General features: G+C 41.9%; 1 protein-coding gene across 2 annotated transcripts in view; it reads left to right on the forward strand.

Moving 5' to 3' along the window:
• Positions 1-12,272, forward strand: part of LOC141272772 (phosphatidate phosphatase LPIN3-like) — a 215,757-nt gene that overhangs the window by 996 nt on the left and 202,489 nt on the right. Inside the window, exon 2 of one of the 2 annotated variants that reach the window (XM_073683838.1) lies at positions 9,449-9,531. The exons of the other annotated variant lie outside the window; for it this stretch is intronic. The gene's annotated coding sequence lies outside the window, so the exon portion shown is untranslated. The remainder of the gene's footprint in view (positions 1-9,448; positions 9,532-12,272) is intronic. 2 annotated transcript variants of the gene reach the window in all.

The raw sequence follows: 12,272 nt of genomic DNA on the forward strand, positions 1-12,272 counted from the left end.
TGCGGTTTTTATTTTGTCAACCCATTGACAAAATAAAAAAACACATACCTACTTGTGTGGATTTACCATATCGATCACCAGCAGCGCGGATTATCCACAGCTCTCCCTCCTGTGTTTTCTTTGGTCTGAGGACCCGTGGACCTCCAGCAGCTGAGTTTCTATACCATAACAATGTTGTGTGAACACAACCGGACCAGGTTAGCATAACCTTGTATAATATCTAATTGTCAACCGGATAAGACTCTATTGCACTTTTTTCTGCTCCCTAGTTTTATATCAAAATCATTTTTCATCACATTCATATGAAGTTACATATGGAAATCCTATTATGGCCCATTCGATATTAAAATGTTGTCCGGTCCAAACCGATAAGTCTGCTATCACTCTGTGCGACTCCAGACCTATGAATCCCTCCAGCACATGCACTGTGCGCTGTGGAGATTCGCCGGTTTCACACCCAGAAATGGAGGGTATTTATGAGTTATACAGTGGTGGCCAAAAGTATTGACACCCCTGCAATTCTGTCAGATAATACTCAGTTTCTTCCCGAAAATGATTGCAATCACAAATTCTTTGGTATTATTATCTTCATTTAATTTGTCTTCAATGAAAAAAACACAAAAAGAATTGTCCTAAAGCCAAATTGGATACAATTCCACACCAAACCTAAAAAAGGGGGTGGACAAAAGTATTGGCACTGTTTGAAAAATCATGTGATGCTTCTCTAATTCGTGTAATTAACAACACCTGTAACTTACCTGTGGCACCTAACAGGTGTTGGCAATAACTAAATCACACTTGCAGCCAGTTAACATGGATTAAAGTTGACTCAACCTCTGTCCTGTGTCCTTGTGTGTACCACATTGAGCATGGAGAAAAGAAAGAAGACCAAAGAACTGTCTGAGGACTTGAGAAACCAAATTGTGAGGAAGCATGAGCAATCTCAAGGCTACAAGTCCATCTCCAAAGACCTGAATGTTCCTGTGTCTTCTGTGCGCAGTGTCATCAAGAAGTTTAAAGCCCATGGCACTGTGGCTAACCTCCCTAGATGTGGACGTAAAAGAAAAATTGACAAGAGATTTCAACGCAAGATTGTGCGGATGGTGGATAAAGAACCTCGACTAACATCCAAACAAGTTGAAGCTGCCCTGCAGTCCGAGGGTACAACAGTGTCAACCCGTACTATCCGTCGGTGTCTGAATGAAAAGGGACTGTATGGTAGGATACCCAGGAAGACCGCACTTCTTACCCCGAGACATAAAAAAGCCAGGCTGGAGTTTGCCAAAATTTACCTGAGAAAGCCTAAAACGTTTTGGAAGAATGTTCTCTGGTCAGATGAGACAAAAGTAGAGCATTTTGGGAAAAAGCATCAACATAGAGTGTACAGGAAAAAAAAAGAGACATTCAAAGAAAAGAACACGGTCCCTACAGTCAAACATGTTTTGGGGTTGCTTTGCTGCCTCTGGCACTGGACTGCTTGACTGTGTGCATGGCATTATGAAGTCTGAAGACTACCAACAAATTTTGCAGCATAATGTAGGGCCCAGTGTGAGAAAGCTGGGTCTCCCTCAGAGGTCATGGGTCTTCCAGCAGGACAATGACCCAAAACACACTTCCAAAAGCACTATAAAATGGTTTGAGAGAAAGCACTGGAGACTTCTAAGGTGGCCAGCAATGAGTCCAGACCTGAATCCCATAGATCACCTGTGGAGAGATCTCAAAATGGCAGTTTGGAGAAGGCACCCTTCAAATATCAGGGACCTGGAGCAGTTTGCCAAAGAAGAATGGTCTACAATTCCAGCAGAGCATTGTAAGAAACTCATTGATGGTCACCGGAAGCGGTTGTTAGCAGTTATTTTGGCTAAAGGTTGTGCAACCAAGTATTAGGCTGAGGGTGCCAATACTTTTGTCTGGCCCATTTTTGGAGTTTTGTGTGAAATGATCAATGATTTGATTTTTGCTTCATTCTCTTTTGTGTTTTTTCCTTGCAAGCAAATTAAACGAAGATAATAATACCAAAGAATTTGTGATTGCAATCATTTTCAGGAAGAAACTGAGTATTATCTGACAGAATTGCAGGGGTGCCAATACTTTTGGCCACCACTGTACATACTCCCGGCCAGTGGACTTGGCCTCGCTTCATACACTTGTATGGAGCCGAGGACTCAGTGTGTGCGCTGGGGAGATTCGTAAGACTGCAATCACACCGAGTGACTGCCGACTTATCGGTTTTGACTGGACAACCCCTTTAAAATGGCCCTCAAAGTTTCGGATGAGGTTTCCCGACCTCGCGGCTACTGGGAGACCCGGTGGTTTTGAACTTTGGTGAAAAATGACCTGAGTTCAAGCCTCCGGGACATTGTCAACTGTTCTCCCTAAGATCAGCGTGACCAGGCGACAATGACGGGAGTTGTAGTCACCACCCACAGTGTACATTATGTGTAAAATAAAGAATTAAATAAAAAAAAAAAAACAGCGTGGGCTCCCATCAGTTATTCATAACCAGCAAAGAGAAAGCTGCCCGCCGGGGGCTGATATTACTATCCAGGGACAGGGTCCATGAGCCCAAAATGTTCCCTTGCTATTAATAACGGCTCACAGCTGTTTGATTAGCATTTACTGGCTAGTTTACAGGGGGACCCCATAAAAAATTGACGTAGGATTCCCCTATAAATTATAACCAGCAAAGGCTAAACAGACAAATGCGAGCTAATATTAATAGCCTAGGAAGGGGCAATTAGGCCCAAATGTTCCCTGGCTATTAATAACTATTAATAAGTGTATGGAGATCAAGGCTGTGCCGACTGGTCGGGAAAATGCATAACTCATACATACCCTCTGGTCCCGGGTCTGAAACAGGCAAATCCCCGCAGCACACAGTGCGTTCGCTGGGGGGATTCAAAAGTCTACAGTCACACAGAGTGACCGCAGACTTATCATTTTGGACCGGACAACCCCTTTAAGCTGTAATATGCCCATGTCCATAAGATTTAAGGGTGTATATATATATATTTATATATAATAACTATATATATATAACTATATATATATATATATATATATATATATATATATAGATAGATAGATAGATTCACATAACTATATAACTATAGACAGTGGGTACGGAAAGTATTCAGACCCCTTTAAATTTTTCACTCTTTGTTTCATTGCAGCCATTTGGTAAATTCTAAAAAGTTCATTCTTTTTCTCATTAAAGTACACGCTGCACCCCATCTTGGCTGAAAAAAACTGAAATGTAAAAATTTTTGTAAATTTATTAAAAAAGAAAAACTGAAATTTCACATGGTCATAAATATTCAGACCCTTTGCTCAGACACTCATATTTAAGTCACACGCTGTCCATTTCCTTGTGATCCTTCTTGAGATGGTTCTACTCCTTCATTGGAGTCCGGCTGTGTTTAATTAAACTGATAGGACTTGATTTGGAAAGGCACACACCTGTCTATATAAGACCTCACAGCTCACAGTGCATGTCAGACCAAATGAGAATCATGAGCTCAAAGGAACTGCCCAAGGAACTCAGAGACAGAATTGTGGCAAGGTACAGATCTGGCCAAGGTTATAAAAGAATATTTGCATTACTCAAGGTTCCTAAGAGCACAGTGACCTCCACAATCCTTAAATGCAAGAAGTTTGGGACCACCAGAAGTCTTCCTAGACCTGGCCATCCAGCCAAACTGAGCAATAGTGGGAGAAGAACCTTGGTGAGAGAGGTAAAGAAGAACCCCAAGATCACTGTGGCTGAGCTACAGAAATGCAGTAGGGAGATGGGAGAAAGTTCCACAAAGTCACCTATCACTACAACCCTCCACCAGTCGGGCCTTTATGGCAGAGTGGCCCGAAGGAGGCCTCTCCTCAGTGCAAGACATATGAAGCCCACATAGAGTTTGCTCAAAAACCTGAAAATGGCTGTCCACCAATGTTCACCATCCAACCTGACGGAACTGGAGAGGATCTGCAAGGAAGAATGGCAGAGGATCCCCAAATCCAGGTGTGAAAAACTTGTTGCATCATTCCCAAGAAGACTCATGGCTGTACTAGCTCAAAAGGGTGCTTCTACTCAATACTGAGCAAAGGGTCTGAATACTTATGACCATGTGATATTTCAGTTTTTCTTTTTCAATAAATTTGAAAAATTTTCTACATTTCTGTTTGTTTTTTTCAGTCAAGATGGGGTGCAGAGTGTACTTTAATGAGAAATAAAATGGCTGCAATGAAACAGAGTGAAAAATTTAAAGGGGTCTGAATACTTTCCGTACCCACTGTACATATATATTATATATATATATATATATACACTGCTCAAAAAAATAAAGGGAACACTGAAATAACACATCCTAGATCTGAATGAATGAAATATTCTCATTGAATACTTTGTTCTGTACAAAGTTGAATGTGCTGACAACAAAATCACACAAAAATCATCAATGGAAATCAAATTTATTAACCAATGCAGGCCTGGATTTGGAGTCACCCCCAAAATTAAAGTGGAAAAACACACTACAGGCTGATCCAACTTTGATGTAATGTCCTTAAAACAAGTCAAAATGAGGCTCAGTATTGTGTGTGGCCTCCACGTGCCTGTATGACCTCCCTACAACGCCTGGGCATGCTCCTGATGAGGTTGCGAATGGTCTCCTGTGGGATCTCCTCCCAGACCTGGACTAAAGCATCCGCCAACTCCTGGACAGTCTGTGGTGCAACGTGACGTTGGTGGATGGAGCGAGACATGATGTTCCAGATGTGCTCAATCGGATTTAGGTCTGGGGAACGGGCTGCCAGTCTATAGCTTCAATACCTTCATCTTGCAGGAACTGCTGACACACTCCAGCCACATGAGGTCTGGCATTGTCCTGCATTAGGAGGAACCCAGGGCCAACCGCACCAGCATATGCTCTCACAAGGGGTCTGAGGATCTCATCTCGGTACCTAATGGCAATCAGGCTACCTCTGGCGAGCACATGGAGGGCTGTGCGGCCCTCCAAAGAAATGCCACCCCACGCCATTACTGACCCACTGCCAAACCGGTCATGCTGAGGGATGTTGCAGGCAGCAGATCACTCTCCACGGCGTCTCCAGACTCTGTCACGTCTGTCACATGTGCTCAGTGTGAACCTGCTTTCATCTGTGAAGAGCACAGGGCGCCAGTGGCGACTTTGCCAATCCTGGTGTTCTGTGGCAAATACCAAGCGTCCTGCACGGTGTTGGGCTGTGAGCATAACCCCCATCTGTGGACGTCAGTCCCTCATACCACCCTCATGGAGTCGGTTTCTAACAGTTTGTGCAAACACATGCACATTTGTGGCCTGCTGGAGGTCATTTTGCAGGGCTCTGGCAGTGCTCCTCCTGTTCCTGCTTGCACAAAGGCGGAGGTAGAGGTCCTGCTGCTGGGTTGTTGCCCTGCTACGGCCCCTCCGCGTCTCCTGGTGTACTGGCCTGTCTCCTGGTAGCGCCTCCAGCCTCTGGACACTACGCTGACAGATACAGCAAGCCTTCTTGCCACAGCTCGCATTGATGTGCCATCCTGGATGAGCTGCACTACCTGAGCAACTTCTGTGGGTTGTAGAGTCCGTCTCATGCTACCACGAGTGTGAAAGCACAACCAACATTCAAAAGTGACCAAAACATCAGCCAGAAAGCATTGGTACTGAGATGTGGTCTGTGGTCCCCACCTGCAGAACCACTCCTTTATTGAGGGTGTCTTGATAATTGCTAATAATTTCCATCTATTGTCCATTCCATTTGCACAACAGCATGTGAAATTGATTGTCAATCAGTGTTGCTTCCTAAGTGGACAGTTTGATTTCACAGAAGTTTGATTTACTTGGAGTTATATTCTATTGTTTAAGTGTTCCCTTTATTTTTTGGAGCAGTGTATATATATATATATATATATATATATATATATATATATATATATATGTAAAATTAAAGATGTTGATCACCTAGGTCACATATGCAGCAAATTTTTTGAGACTTAAATTAAAGTCATTTTGGATTTTAAAATTATTTTTCAAGCTGGTGTTATAAAGGATTCTAATTTAATGAGATAATGACTTTTGTGTTTTCATTGGCTGTAAGCCATAATCATCAACATTAACAGAAATAAACACTTTTAATAGATCACTCTGTTTGTAATGACTCTATATAATATATGAGTTTCACTTTTTTTTATCGAATAACTGAAATAAATTAACTTTTTGATGATATTCTGATTTTGTGAGAAGCACCTGTATGTAAAAATGTTGTGCACATATAGAGTGGGGAAAATAAGTATTTGACACACTGACGATTTTGCAAGTTTTCCCACCTACAAAGAATTTAGAGGTCTGTAATTTTTATTATAGTTACACTTCAACTGTGAGAGACAGAATCTAAAAAAAATCCAGAAAATCACATTGTATGATTTTTATATAATTAATTTGCATTTTATTGCATGAAATAAGTATTTGATACAATAGAAAAGCAGAACTTAATATTTGATAAAGAAACCTTTGTTTGCAATTACAGAGATCAGACTTTTCCTGTAGTTCTTGAACAAGTTAGCATACACTGCAATAGGGATTTTGGCCCACTCCTCCATACGGATCTTCTCCAGATCTTTCAGGTTTCAGGGCTGTTGTTGGGCAACATTAAGTTTAAGCTCCCTCCAAAGATTTTTCAAATGGATTCAGGTCTGGAGACTGGCTAGGCCACTCCAGGATCTTGAAATGCTTCTTGCGGAGTCACTCCTTAGTTGCCCTGGCTGTGTGTTACCGGTCATTGTCATGCTGGAAGACCCAGCTACAACCCATCTTCAATGCTCTTACTGAGGGAAGGAGGTTGTTGGCTAAAATCTTGCGATACATGACCCCATCCATCCTCCCTTCATTACAATGCAGTCGTCCTGCCCCTTTGCAGAAAGGCATCTCAAAAGTATGATGTTTCCCCCACCATGCTTCATGGTTGGGACGGTGTTCTTGGGATTGTACTCATCCTTCTTCCTCCAAACACAGCAAGTGGAGTTGAGACCAAAATAGAACTTTTTGGTATCATCTGACCACATGACCTTCTCCCATGCCTCGCCTGGATCATCCAGATGGTCAATGGTGAACTTCAAACAGGCCTGAACATGTGCTGGCATGAGCAGGGGGACCTTGCGTGCCCTGTAGGATTTTAATCCATGCTGGCATAATGTGTTACTAACGGTAATGTTTGAGACTGTGGTCCCAGCTCTCTTCAGGTCATTGACCAGATCCTCCCGTGTAGTTCTGGGCTGATTCCTGACCTTTCCCAGAATCTTGCTTAGCCAACGAGGCGAGATCCTACATGGAGTACCAGACCGAGGAAGATTGACAGTCATTTGTGTTTCTTCTATTTTCTAATAATTGTGTAAAACAGTTGTTGCCTTCTCAACAAGTTGCTTGTCTATTGTCCTGTAGCCCATCTCAGCCTTGTGCAGGTCTACAGTTTTGTCCCTGATGTCCTTAGACAGCTCTTTGGCCATGGTGGAGAGGTTGGAGTGTGATTGATTGAGTGTGTGGACAGGTGTCTTTTATACAGGTAAGGAGTTCAAACAGGTGCATTTAATACAGATAATGAGTGCAGAGTAGGAGGGCTTCTTAAAGAAAAGCTAACAGGTCTGTGAGAGCAAGAATTCTTGCTGGTTGGTAGGTGATCAAATACTTATTTCATGGCAATAAAATACAAATTAATTATGTAAAAATCATACAATGTGATTTTCTGGATTTTTTTTAGATTCTGTCTCTCTCAGTTGAAGTATACCTATGATAAAAATTAAAGACCTCTCCATTCTTTGTAGATGGGAAAACTTGCAAAATCGTCAGTGTATTAAATACTTATTTTCCCCAATGTACTGTATATCATATAATTAATAAATAAAGGGTTAATTCTAGCATTAAATAAGTACTCTCATCACAATTTTTGTCCTCTTAATATTTTGCAGTCATCATATTATATAGCACTATGTACTTACATTTGCTCATTTTGCCTTTCTACTGTCATGCTCATTGTTCGAACCCTTGATTCTGTGGTCGGCGTCCCACAACAGATACACCTTTTCTTTGGGTGTTTTAGCTCTGTTATATTTGTTTCTGTCAGTTTTGGTTAATAGGTGTTTTTCATTTACTCTGTTTATCTGTCCTATCACCTTTCGGGTGCAGGTTTAAATACCTTCCCCTACTGGTGTTTCCTGCTGGTGATAGACTTTATTGGATTCATTTGCTTTGCTGTAGTTTGCGTTGGTTTCAGTTGTTTTGTGTGTGATTCCTTTATTTCATAGGAAACTGCTACTCTAGCGATCCTAGGAGCTGCTAAGGACATCCAGAGTAAGCTGCCGTCAAGTGGGGTGCCATTACGTTATCTTAGGGTGGCAACCTCCACGGTCAGGCAGAGACAGACCAGGGTCAGAGAAGGGTTTTTTCCTAGTCTGAAAAGGGGCCTGTCAGGTTCAGTTATTTGTCTTCTTGGTTTGTACGTTACCCATATGAATGTGCTAGGGCAGTCATAACATCTACCCAGCTAATTCTTCTCTTTTCCATTAGGTCTATGACATCACATGATTAAAAACTGATCAGCTAAATCCTTCTAAGCTTTACGTAGAAACATGAAGTCTATTTTACCTGTATGAGTCATGAGTCACTGCAAAAGTCCCTGGCAGAGGGAGTAGGGAGCAGCTGGGTCAGGAGTTGAAGAGGGGAATGATTTATGCAGGGAAAAGAGACTTCCTGTTTCTACACAGAGAAAAGAGATTAATTAGCTGGGTAGAAAGGCAAAATGAGCAATTGTAAGTACACAGTATTATATAATATGATGACTGCAATATTTAGAGGATAAAAAACTTTGATGGGAAGGCTTCTCGAATGCGATATAATGGTAAAGATAGTGCATACACGAGTATAAACACAATGAGACTCACCCACAAAACCCCGGACACGCGTTTCACCGATGCTTCGTGAAGGATGGTTGGTGGGAATGTTTGGTGAGGTATATAAAGTACGAGTGGCCAGTCAGAAATTGCCATTCCTGAAATCAGGCAGTCAGATCCAGTTCTTGCTTAGAATATCTAAAGTCTTTGGAGCAAATCCTGTGGGCTCATAAGAATTGTCCAGTGGGTATATTTCTAATCAAATGGGTGGTATGTGATGATATGAAATGCATAAGGAGTTTACTGCAATTTGCTGCCTATGAATATCGGTTTGTAGATATTTAGAGTAATCCACCTGTATGAATAAATTAAGGAAGTCAACTGAAGTATGACTGGCAGAGTACATTAGCTTGATATTGTAGACATTCCCATTGAGATAGGACATAAACACATCAAGGGGGCCTTGTCATATCAACAGAATATCGTCAAAACAGAGGTCCAAAATTGGATCCACTGGATCATGGGTTCTGGTTCAGTGAAGAAAATCTCCCTCTTCCACAGACCCAGGTACAGATGAGCATATGAGGAAAGATGAGTTTATGAGGACGCACAGCTGCACCCATTGCAGTCCCTTGGAGCTGAAGGTAGAGGGAGCTCTTAAATAAGAAGTTATGTGACAGTAAAAAGGGAAGCGCTTCCACAATGATATCACTTTTCAATTTCCCCAATTCTTTCTTCCCTTTTCTCTTTTCTTATCTGTGCTCGCTTGCTGGCTATCATGGTATGTCCCTGCAGGGGTTAAACTTTCTGCCTCCAATTAGTTCTGCCTCTGGTATCTGTTACATACAGTCCTTGATGATGCGACAGTCACATGACCACCGTTCCAGGCAATTCTATTGGCTCTGAGCCACACATGCTCATGTGAACCTTTTCGGTGGTCTTATGTTGTAGTTTGGTGAAGTCACATGATCGGCAGTCACTTCCCTACCTATTGCGCACAAGTCAATGTCTATCGCTCAGTGCATAAGTGTCTGCAGTCATAAGGTTATTATTCATAAATTATATGTCATATGTGTATTTTTGGATTGAGTTATTTCTGATTGGCTACTTATCCTTTATTTACCTAGCCAAATATCACCATTAACCACCCCTGCCAATGCATTGGTGAAACGCACTTCAGGTGTTTGGTGGGTGAGCCTTATTATGTTTCTACTTTTGTATGCCCTATCGGCACTTTATGTGATGTAACTAATACAGAGATATTTTTGCTGGTACTCCACTTTCATTTCTTATTGCATGTAGTTTGCTCTTGCACACCTGCTAAATTTGGACAGCAAAATATTTCATATATATGAACTAGAAGATAGATCTCTCTATATACTGTATATACCATATTTTCCAGACGATAAGACGCACCAGACCATAAGACGCACCTAGGTTTTAGAGGAGGAAAATAGAAAAAAAATTAAGCAAAAAATGTGGTCCTGATGCCCGATTATGGGGGAGGGACTCTGCAGCTGACACTGGTATTGGGGTAATGTCCCCCAATTCTGTTAATATCCTCCATCCTGGTATGTATGGCCCCTCCTTCCTGGTATACATTGCCCTCATCCCCATCCTGGTATACGTGGCCCTCATCCCCATCCTGGTATACGTGGCCCTCATCCCCATTGGACTATAAGACGCACTTTTTTCCTCAAAAATTTTTGAGGAAAGTGGGGGGTGTGTCTTATAGTCCGAACATATGTTCTGTGGGTGGTGGGGCAGCTGGGGGGGAGCGGCAGTGGGGCCTGCTGCAGCCTATTCTGCTAAAGAAAATGAATATTCCCTGCTCCCCACTCCTACAGTCCTGGGGAGCAGGGAATGTTCATTTTCCTTAATAGTGGGCAGTGTGCCCACTATTAAAGACCATGAATATTTACTACAAGTCATGGGAGTGGGTTGTAGCGAATATTCATGAGCTTTAATAGCAGGCACACAGACCGCCGGCCGCAGCAGGAGCCGCACTGCGGGTACAGTGTGCGCGCTATTAGGGAAAATGAATATTTCCTGCTCCCCACGCCCATGGGCACGGGGAGCAGGGAATATTTATTTTCTTTAGCAGCGGGCATAGCGTAGGCTGCAACAGGCGGCTGCAGCCTCCTGTGCCCCACTCATCCCCCGCCTCCGCTCCCCCCCCAATCTCCCCACCACCCACAGACACAGAACATATGTTCAGACTATAAGAAGCACCCCCCACTTTCCTCCAAAATTTTGGAGGAAAAAAGTGCATCTTATAGTCCGAAAAATACGATATATATAAACAGGACCATTGTCATTTCAATACTGTGCTATGATTAAGGGAGTCTAGGACGCCGGAAATGCGTCAGTTTTCTTATCTTTGTTTGTTGGGTTTTATGGTATAAAGAAATAAAATAGTGCTTTTATTTTACCTTGTGGAAGTGCCGCTTTTTTCACTAAATACAAGGAAATATGGCTTTAAAAGTGATATACTCACAATTCTTTGTCATACAGGGGGTTAATACTCACAATTCTTTGTCAAAAGGGGGGGGTAATTCTTTATCATGGGGGGGTAATTCTTTATCATGGGGGGGTAATACCCACCCCTTATATGTTCAAATATCAGATGCACCTATTGCTCCTCCTAAAGCTGTCCTTGAGTTACACTACGCAGGATCTCCCTCTAAAAACAGGCATAGTGCCAGCAAGTTCCAGACTGTTGGCAACTATGTATTTAGGTTAGGGGTCAAGAATTAAAAAAAAACTGTATTTCTCTACACCCCTTTGCTAATCATCCATTTCATTCATTTTTACACATAGAAACTATTAAAAATTATTTGTAAAAAAAAAAAAAAAAAAAGGAGCTGCTTCATTCAGCAGGTGCCAGCTGTGTTGTACTGTTGGAATCTGCTAGTAACAGAAATGTCCGATTGCAGCAGTGTAACACCTTAAATGCACCATCAATAGCAACTACAGCATCTAAATGGCTAGACGGAGAGCAAATCTTCTACATTGGAATTGCAGGGTCACAATATGTTGTCATGTCAGCCACTGGCCTACTGAAGTCACCTGTGTCATGTTGCTATTCTTATTAAGTTGTATGGCTTTGTAGAGACTGGTAAAATGCTTATACACCATAATAGAATTACTACAGTCTACTGTACAATCACGGATTCATGGGTCTTGCCATATTCTTTAAAAAGAAAAATATAAATATAAATACTGTACCAGACAAAAGTTTGGACAGACTTGTTCAAGCAATGGTTTTCCGTATTCTTATTGGAATGTGCACCTTGTAGATACAGACTGAAAGCAGGAAAACCACAAAGCAACATATATGGAAACAAGGAGTTAAGAAACACGTGTGAAACAAACCAGAATATTT

The sequence above is a fragment of the Phyllobates terribilis genome, unplaced genomic scaffold (genome assembly GCF_046119375.1).
Source record: "Phyllobates terribilis strain yellow unplaced genomic scaffold, ASM4611937v1 Scaffold_5__5_contigs__length_657084704, whole genome shotgun sequence".
NCBI lineage: Eukaryota > Metazoa > Chordata > Amphibia > Anura > Dendrobatidae > Phyllobates > Phyllobates terribilis.